The following is an 8739-nucleotide window of genomic DNA, read 5'->3' as shown; positions in this document are numbered from 1 at the left end:
TCTGAGCCAAAATGTCCCTTCCAATTAGGCATTGTACCGATGGTGGTAATGCAACTACGGACAACACAGTCACCAAATCTTGTCCATCTATAGTGACCCTTACTGGAGGAGTTTTTCTGGCAAGGGTGAATCCTCCGACGCCTGTCACGGTATCCGTAGTTTGCAGTGATGGCCAGTTGTGGGGCCATTTTTCTGGTGAGACAATGCTGGTATCTGCCCCAGTGTCTAGGAGTCCCATCATTTCTATTGTCTCTCCTGCATAAGTTAGTTTCACCTCCTTTTTGGGTCTGGTATGGAGATCCATTGTGAGCATAGCAATACCTGATGATCTGAATCCTTGGTCTCCACGTGGGGTTTGTCTTTGTGGTTGAACACCCCGGCTCAACTGTGGAAGTGGAATAAATTGAGCAATATGCTGACCTGCCTCAATTGTCAGAGGAGGAAAAGGAGTATAAACCATTATTTGTATTTCTCCCGTGTAGTCTGCATCGATGACACCTGGTAGCACAAACAGTCCTACAATGGAGCTCGACGAGCGTCCCACTATTAGTCCTTCATAAGCTTGTCCTTTGATATTTATCGGGCCATAAACTCCAGTTGGGACTTTGACGGGGCGAGCTGTTATCAAAGATGTTTTTACTGCGGCTGTTAGGTCGAGTCCCAGGCTCCCTGTTGTGGCTGGTTGTAGACAGGAGATGGCGCTGGTGTCACGGCGGCTACTTGTGACTGGGGCCAATATGGCGGCGGCCGCCGGGGGCTGGTCGGCGGCGCCCGTCGGGCCGCGCCGCATCCACCCGCATCTGTAGCAGCACGCCGAGGGAGGCCGGTGGTCGTTCGATGTGGCTGGGGCCACCGTGGAAGCACAGAGCGGAGCAAGAGCGGCTAACACCTGTGACTGTGTGGACTCGGCTTGTTTCTGCAGCCCTAAGCCTAATTCTTTTAGTGCATTAACTAAGAAAACCTGCGCCCCTCTCATATACTCTGGGACTCCTGCCTTTTCAATAGCAGCAGCAGCCTTATCTACAAAGTCTCCAAAGGATTTATTTCTTCCCTGTTTTATCCCCATATACATGGGTATGCCTGAGCTATCTTTGACTTGATTGATGGCATTCCTTACTAGACGCATGGCTTCCCTAACTTTGTCGGGTCCCGAAATTATTTGAGCCTCTGTCCTGCGGTATTGTCTTAACCCCATTAGTTTGTCTATGGTAATTCCAGCTAACGGATTTCCCGGGCCCCTCTGTGTTGCAACTGACTCCTGAACAAGAGCCTGCCAATGCGCGTTAAATAGCAACTGCTGATGTTGCGTGAAAATCAGTTTCACTATACTTCTCATATCATTTGGCAACAGCAGGTATGTATCGAACAAGAAATCTAGCATTTGCTTAGCTGGCTCACTCCGGAAACCAAACTGACTCACTGTCTGTCTTAGCTGGGCTAGCAGCTTCCAGTCGGGAGGCGAGTATGCTCCTACTTGGACGGCTTGTCCTTGCTGGTTTATTCCCTGTGTATACGTGACGGGGAAAGCCCAGGCTTTCGCTGCGTCAACAGCGCTCTCGTCTCCAGTCTCCAAGCCGTGTCTGGCTAGCATACTCCACGCCTCCCCCCGCTGTCTTGCCATCTCCTCCCACAGGTCGCTTTCTGCCCTAGGGACCGGAGCTGGCTCCATGGTGGGCTTAGGGGCGGTAGGCTCAGACTGGCAAGGGGATTTTTCGCCGCCGGTCTGGGGCCCTTCGCTGTCGGAAGGTGGGGTTACTCCGCCTTCTGCAATTGTCTCCGCCGCCGCGGCGGAATCCTCCTCGAGCTCTTCTAAGGGGGGTGCCGAGGGCCAAGCGCAGCTAGCCATGTCTGTCATTCCTGCCGCCTCCCCAGAGATAGGTATTTCTACTCTGGTCGTGCTGGGTGCTCGGGGCTCATTATCACCATACTGAGCATTCCTTTTATATGCCTTTACTGCCTCCCGAGCCGCCTTTCTCTCCGCCTGCTGCTTTAGCAGTGCGTTGTGAACTACCCGCCAGATCTTTCCCAGCTTTTTTGCTGTTTTATCATCCTCTAATACCGCCTCCCACAGTGCATCCCCTAACTTACGCCACTCATTGAAATCATGCACGGTGTGAGGATTAGAGAATAAACTTTTAGTATAATCCCAGGCTAACAACCCCGGTATGTCCTTCCTGGGATTAATTTCTTTTAACCTTAACTTATCTATATGTAGTATATAGTATATATATATGTATATATGTAGTATATGTATATGTACTATAAATAAATCATATGCTGCTTGCCTGTCCATTTTTCGTCGTCAGCGCTGTTGCAACTCTCCGGCTTCGGCAGCACGTATGGCCCAGGACCACCTTTATGGCTCCTGGGGGTGTCTTCCCTACGTCGTTTGACACCGACCCGGTTGCAGCAGGCCCCAACTCTACTTCACCGACCGTGGCGCGTTCTCCCCCGTTTTCTGAAACCGTTTTCTTTTCAGCGACGGAGGCACGTCGGGGTTCACCAAATGTCGGAGAAGGGAGACGCGGACACCAGGTGGTGATCAGCAAAGTCTCGTTTATTGATACGCAGAGTGGCGATTAAATACAGTGCTTAATTAGCTCATGCATAGTGCAAAATCTGAGCTCATCATTGGTCTAGCTGTGCGGCTTAGCTAAGCACTTCGGCATTCATGTTTTTCTCAATTCTGCGTGCCTTCCCTATCTCAAGGACACTGTATCCGTGAGACTGAGGCCCACTTTGCTAGCTTTACTAAGTTGATCTGACTATGGCCTTTTTCTTCCAGCTATTCCTGCACCAGGCTCTCTACAGCGGGGCAAAGCCCACGGGCTTTGGTTGTGGCCCCTTCCTGGAGGACAGGACAGGCTCTGTGCCCCGATGAAATCAAGATGAGTCCCCAGCCGGTGCAGGGGCGGGGGGATGCTCGTGCTCCCAGGCATGCCAGGGCTCGGCCTGGCCACGCGCCGGAGGTTCCCCGCTCGGCGGCAATGGGGAATATTCATCTTTGCGCCGCCCGCCCAGCTGCTTTTTGGTGGGACAGGGCACGGATGTTGTGGATGGGGAGCCGGCTCCTGGCCTCGCCTGCAGCTTCTGCCAGCCAGCCTGGTGCGGGCTGGGGTGGGGGCAGCCTGCCTGACAAAAGCATCCATCCATGAGGATGGGGGACAGCAGAGGGGGGTGGGTTCCAAAGCCATGCCCCAGCTGGTCTGCTTTTCAGGCCCTTGAGGAAGGTGTGGGCTTACAGGCAGGAAAGGTGGGGTTTTTCCCCACCTGGGGAGAGGTTTAATTCTTGCATGGAGTGGTCAGACCCTCCCCAGGCCCATCAAACATTGATAAGCTTTGGTGGTTTTTCTTCTTTCTAGGTCTCATTTTGAATTGACTTTCATGCAATTGTTCTTTGTTTTTTCCAGGAAGATTGCACCTTGTGCCCAGACCGGGTGGGGAAGCGCCGGCACTGGACGCACTCCACGGAGGTGCCGGCGCTACCCGGGGCAGCCACGGTGTGCAGGGACATCCCCTTCAAGAAGGACGAGGACCTTGTGTGGGATCAGCTCCTCTCCTGGCAGCAGCTCTGCAGAGGTGGGTACCCAGCTCCACAGCACAGGTGGCACAGGGGCAGATGGGAGTGGGCACACGAGAATCTCGCTCTTGCAGCTGCTGAGGAGGTTGCTGTGCCGTGCTTAAGCAGAAGAGGTGGAGCGTGGCCTGCCCTGCTGCTCTCCTCTAAAAATGGGAGAATGGGTTGGGAGGTTTGGGCTCTGGGCACAGCCAGCAGCCTGGCCCACGCACAGGCCCTGGTGGGACAGGGGGGACAGGAGCCTTCTGTGACTGACTGTGGCTTTCTGGCTTCTCTCCCGAGGCTCCCAGCACCTCATGCCATGGAAACGGCACCACTGGGCCTGCCCATCTGGGAGGGCTGGAGGGCGGCAGGTGTTCATTTGCTGCCAAAAATAAATCTTTTTCTTGTTATTATCATCACCATCAGAGCATTTCTTTCATCCTTTTCCAAGCTTTTGGCCTCCCTTCTTCCACTGAAATCTTTTTCAGTCCTTCCTCTTGGTGGGATTTGGGTTGGGGTGTTAAGCAACGTGAAAAATTCAACAGCAGCTCCTGTTGCCAACTGCAGCAGCCCCTTCAAGAACCCTGAGCTTCCAGCAAGGTCTGAGTGTGCCTTGCAAAAGGGAGTGGTTTGCAGGGCTGGAGCTGTCACTCCTCTGCAAAAGCTGGGAGGAAATCACAAGTGGCAAAATGCCATTTTGCCTCAAACACTGCCCAAATTCTTCATCCTTACCCCTTCCATGCAATTGATCAAACTACCCAGGGAAAACAGCTCAATGTCCTCCAAGAGCCCATTTTGACATGGAAGTTGACAAGTTCAAGGTTGGTCATATGCCTTTTTCTGGGCACCAGATGTTACCCCTCCATCACCATGCAGACATCCTGCCTTGCTCCTGCTCCCAGAAACAGCAGCCCCACCCCTCCCTATGGCCTGGTGCCCTGCCCTCTTTGCCAGCCCTCCCCACACCCTCTCACTGTTCCCTGAACTGCCCAGGAAGGAAAAGCCACTCGGCATGGCAGACTGTGTGGCCTGCCTGAGGATTCCAAAGCCACACGAATTTCACAAATAACTCCTGGGATTAGCACATCCAGGTCACATCCTCACTTGAGGGTATCCTGCTCTCCCTTCACTCCCCTGTTCCCCACAGACAAGAAGAAGGCTTGTGCTGGAAGAAAACTGTTTATTTTTTTAAATAGAACTTGTTTTTCAAACCCCTGGGTGTTCATTCTTTTTTGGCAAAGATACAGTATTATCTGGACAATCTCTGCATATATATAAAATATATGTGTGTGCATGTATTTATAAACTTAAACAATTCTGCAACCTTGTGTCATTCACAGCAGCCCTTCCTGCTTCCTAACAGAGAAGAAAACTCCAACCAAGGGCAAAAATGCGGCCCCTCTCAACCACAGGAACTGAACCACATCCATCTGTGGCTGGAGAGCATCCCACCAGCTCCAGCTGGGAGGCTTGAACTTGAGGGTAAATGCATCTTCTTACAGCATTTCTAGACACTGGCCATTGCTAGACAGGGCTGTGCTGGGACACATGCCACCCTCCCCTGTGCCCATCCCTTGGGGAGGGCACACCAAGCACAAGGAGCAGCCCTTGAACAGGTGGCAAGTGGTCCTCACTCTGCAGGTGGGCTGTGACTTTCTAACTCAAATACCTACAGGCAGAACTGGAGAACAAGGGAAAAAGGCAAGGAGATGCCTTTCTGAGAGAGGTGGCCACAGTAACACAGACCAGCTGCCCAGAGCATGTTCCTGCATATTCAAGAGTCACTGAGCAAGAAACCTCTCAGAGGAAATGTTTTGTTCCATCTGAGAGCTCCTCCCTGCCTTCCAGGAAAACATGAACACAAACTGGTTGAGACAAAGCAGAGGCAGAGGTCCAAGGTGGCAGGCTGGGTGACAGAACACAGCTATTGTAGCTACCACTGGACATCATTATCATTAAAGTAAGAATCACCATCTGAATCATTATCAATCATAAAATTGTCTTCATCAAGGTCATCATCATAGTCTTCCTGCCACTGTGGATCACACTCCTCATCTTCAGCCTCCTTGCCACCTTCATCTGTGTTGGGGCAGTCACACAGGATGTTAAGGTTTGCCTGTTGAGAAGGAGAGCACAAGAGCAGAGCCTCTGCTGTGAGCACCAGCCACCACCCAGCCCCACAACACCCCACTGTCATGGTCTCAGCATCTCCATCCAAAGAAACTCAAGGGAGTCCAGGGAGAGCAACTTCCATAACTGAGTCTGCCAGTGTTGGAGCTTTCTGGATCAGAGCTGCATACAAGCAGAGGTTTTGCTGCTTTCCCTACACCACTATGTCACTTCAATTGCTACCTCAAGCCACAAAACAGGATGCAAATAATCAGTGTCTGTCATTCACTCTTTTGTATGTCAGTGAGCACAGGAGAAAACTCTGCTCACCTGCTTTTTGTCTGCACTCACTCACCTTCCCCTGTTACCTCACTAAGAAAACTCACCCTGTACATGCAAGGGCTGAAGCAGGCACATTTGGGAGTTTCAACTTTCTCTGAACAGCATCTCCTCAAGTCTGGAACCCAACATGGAAATCCTGTTAGCAGGAAAGAGCAGCCAAAAGAGACATAGAAACAAGATGTAATTTGGGGTGCAAACCCCTCCCCTGCACACACACTATCCTGACTCTATCCCCCCAGCTGATCAAGTCCTTTAGTTTGCCCACAATCAAATCAGACCAGAGCAAGACAAGCCACGAGCAGCCACGTGGCCTTCACCTGTGTGGAGTGCCAGAGAATTGCCGAGAGAGGCTCCTTGATCTGCTGCCCCAACTCCAAACCCACGTGGAAGTGCTCTGCTTTCAGGAGCTGAAGAGAGGTGCCTGAGTCCTGGTACTGCAGCAGGCTTTCCTCTGCAATTCAAGGCCAACAAAGTCCTGCTGCATCTACACTCTTGAGCAGAGACCAAGTCCTTCTTGGCCCTGATTGTGAAGCCAGCCATAGCTGCTTCGATCTCCTGTGCACATGCATCCCTCTTTCAGAACACAACGTGTTGCTCTTGTACTGCATCAATCTCCACTGGCAGCCAAACTGCTCCAATGGACTTCCTCAGAAACGACATCAAGAAGGCAAAAATGGACTGGCAGAAGTGAGGCCAGCTGGCTGTTGGTATATATGCTATTGCCCCACGACAGAGCTGCTGCTCTTTGACTACAGCTGGAAATGCTAGTCATGACTTCAAAGAGGCTGCAGGACTTAGCCAGAAGGATGTGCAGAGCATTAGTGAGCAGCTCCAGGCTCTCAGTCTGCTGTTCCACAATATCTATTTTAAGCAGTTAGATGGTTATATGTGAAACCAGAAGGTACTAAATTCACCCAACCGCTCCTGAACATGAGCACTGCAGCTTTTGGTACGTGGAACTCATCACCACCTAAGAAAGACAAATTTATTAAGCTAAGTAAAAACCCCATCCAAATTAAATTTCTGCTGTCAATGTCAGCTTGCATGCCAAAGGGCCTTTGCAGGTAAGATAACAGAGAACAAGCTGCATGTTTGTGTTTCAAATTTTCTTCAAACTAATAAAAAATAAACAGGGAATTGTCACAGTGCAAGCTGGCTTGTACAGGGCAGTTAATTTGGCCACATATGGGAGAAACAGCCTGACCTGATAGACAGGCCTCCAAGGAACAGAGAGAGGACAGAATTGGAGATAGCTGGGACTCATTGGATCAAATCCTTGTCTAAGCTGCAGGAGCTATTGGTCAGAGAGCTGAGCAGCCTGAACTTTCAAGCAATCACAAGTGCTTGCTCAGGAACATGAAGAAAAGTATTTAAGGTGAAGTCAGAACAATAAAGGGCTTTTTGTCACATGGATCATAGAGTGCTGAGTCTCTGTCTCAGGCACAGTGCCAGTCAATGTTACACAGCTGCACTACCCTGTAGACTTGAAGGCAATTGAAAGAAGACAAAGAGCTCCTGAAGGCTTTCTGTATTTTAATGAGCCCCACGGTGGATTTGGGGCTGAGTCCAGGACCCTCAGGCACTGAGAGAAGGTTGAAGAAGCTGCTCAAGGAGTCAGAAGCAAAACTCCAAGTCCCTTGGAGCATCAGTGGCCCCACTGGGGGCAGGGAGTGCCAAAGGCTCCCCAGGGACTGGTGAGAGCAGATCCTTGAGGGCAGGATTGCAGGAGCCCGAGGCTGTGAGCAGGGAACTGCAATGCTGAGCAAGGCCTGGGCTGGCTGGAGGAAGCAGAAAGGCCAAGGCCTGAGCCCAGGCCTGGCCCAGCAGGGCCTGTCCCTCACGGGTGGCTCGGGGCTGTTGCTGGGGCAGTGGGATGGCAGGGGCAGCAAGGACAAATGTCATCAAGCTGTGTGACACTCCAGATGCTCATGGAACCAAGGGCCAGTGTGACACAGCAGGGCCTGATGGAAACAAGAGGCCATGGTGAGCCTGCAGGGCTGGAACACCCCAGAACACTGAAATGCTGGGGGTGACCAAAGGTTCCTTCACTTGAGTTTCATGCACAGGAGAAACCCCAGCCAGATATTCTCAACATGGCCAGATGCAAAGAAGATTCTTGATAGGAAGGGACCCACAAGGATCATTAAGTCCAGCTCTTGAGTGAATGGCCCACGCAGGGATTGAACCCACAACCTCAGTGATGCCAGCTCTAACCAACTGAGCTAAGAGGTCAAAATGACACAAAATTTTGCTGGCAAAATATAGACAATCAAGGAACATGGACAAAACATTCCATGCAACATCCAATTCAACATAAAACTCATATCATAGCATAAACTTCCTTGACTTAGACCATTTAACTGAAAAACCTTTAACCCTGAAGATACTAAGGTACCCAAAAGTATTTCAGTTAAGTAGGATTATGAGAAGAAGAAATAGAGAACAACAGAAGATGTATGGAGAGATACACATATAGGTACCAACAGCACAGCTTCCAGCATGGCTCACAGGAGAACCCCAGCAGAAGGCAGGATCCACACCATGGGCTGACCTCGTGCTCCGGCTTTTAACCCCCTGGGCCTTCATGGGCCCCGCCCCTTGGGAGGGACTTCCAGTTGTTTGCTCAATCAGAGTCAGGGCAGGCACCAGCTGCTATTGTGTGATTGATTGACAGCTCGGCCAATCAGAGCTGGGTTAGCATTGCCCCTGCTGTGTGATTGATTGACAGC

General features: G+C 51.2%; 1 long non-coding RNA gene across 1 annotated transcript; it reads left to right on the top strand.

Moving 5' to 3' along the window:
- Positions 1-3206: 3206 nt before the first annotated feature.
- LOC148218577 (uncharacterized) lies at positions 3207-3978 on the top strand. The gene is made up of 2 exons (XR_015800331.1): positions 3207-3579; positions 3860-3978. It is a non-coding gene; the product is annotated as an uncharacterized LOC148218577 (long non-coding RNA).
- Positions 3979-8739: the final 4761 nt, after the last annotated feature.

Source organism: Sturnus vulgaris, unplaced genomic scaffold (genome assembly GCF_052056855.1).
Source record: "Sturnus vulgaris isolate bStuVul1 unplaced genomic scaffold, bStuVul1.hap1 Scaffold_180, whole genome shotgun sequence".
In the NCBI taxonomy this organism is placed as follows: domain Eukaryota; kingdom Metazoa; phylum Chordata; class Aves; order Passeriformes; family Sturnidae; genus Sturnus; species Sturnus vulgaris.
The sequence above is the reverse complement of the archived record's forward strand: the minus strand, read 5'-3'. Positions and strand labels throughout refer to the sequence as shown.